The sequence below is a fragment of the Seriola lalandi genome, unplaced genomic scaffold (genome assembly GCF_002814215.2).
Source record: "Seriola lalandi dorsalis isolate HSWRI2012SDOR001 ecotype SW California unplaced genomic scaffold, Sedor1 jcf7180002054981, whole genome shotgun sequence".
In the NCBI taxonomy this organism is placed as follows: domain Eukaryota; kingdom Metazoa; phylum Chordata; class Actinopteri; order Carangiformes; family Carangidae; genus Seriola; species Seriola lalandi.
In genome coordinates, this window is record NW_019525661.1 from 1,274,631 (window position 1) to 1,275,359 (window position 729).

The 729-nt window shown below is 37.0% G+C and overlaps 1 protein-coding gene across 1 annotated transcript in view; it reads right to left on the reverse strand.

Moving 5' to 3' along the window:
• Positions 1 to 729, reverse strand: part of LOC111648340 (cadherin-6-like) — a 91,613-nt gene that overhangs the window by 38,146 nt on the left and 52,738 nt on the right. The gene's annotated exons all lie outside the window — the stretch shown is intronic.

Sequence of the window (729 nt, forward strand, 5' to 3'; positions counted from 1 at the left end):
TTATATTAGGTGTTGGGTGTTTGAAATACTGGAAATGAATGTTCATGGCTGCACCACAGAGCAGGTTGTCTTGCTGACCTATACTGCTTATCACACTCACACTATGGACACTTTAGAATTAACCTAATGTGATGTAATGTACCCATGCAGGCATGAGGAGAACATGCAAACTCCACAAACAACAGTGAATGTATTCTATTATATTAATATTATTATTGATATGTTTTCTCTCTTTTTTCTTTGATAATTTAATTCCATTGAATGATTGTAACCATGTAATCCATGCACACGGTCAGTGCTCAGGCCCGAATAGGCCACATAGTGAAAACTGTTTTTTATCATTTGATCAATTTTATTCAAAAAGTCAGGAGCTTTTCATCCCAGGATGATGCTTAAAAACTCATCAGTCCTTTTTTATTTATTATTTCAAGCCATACTGTGACACACTGCTCACAGGAATATCCAAAAAAAAACATCTGGATCGTCTGCAGCTACTGCAGGATGCAGCTGTCACACTTTTAACTACGGCCATATAACACTTGTGCTGAGGTCGTTACACTGGCTTCCAGTAAATTTTAGAATTGATTGTAAATTTTTAATACTTGTTTTTAAGGCCGTACGTGGTCTTGCACCTCAGTATCTATCTGACGTGGTTGTGAGGTCTGAACCAGCTCGAGGACTCTTTCTACTTTGATAACAGGCTGTCTGAATATTTTATATTTAGTCACA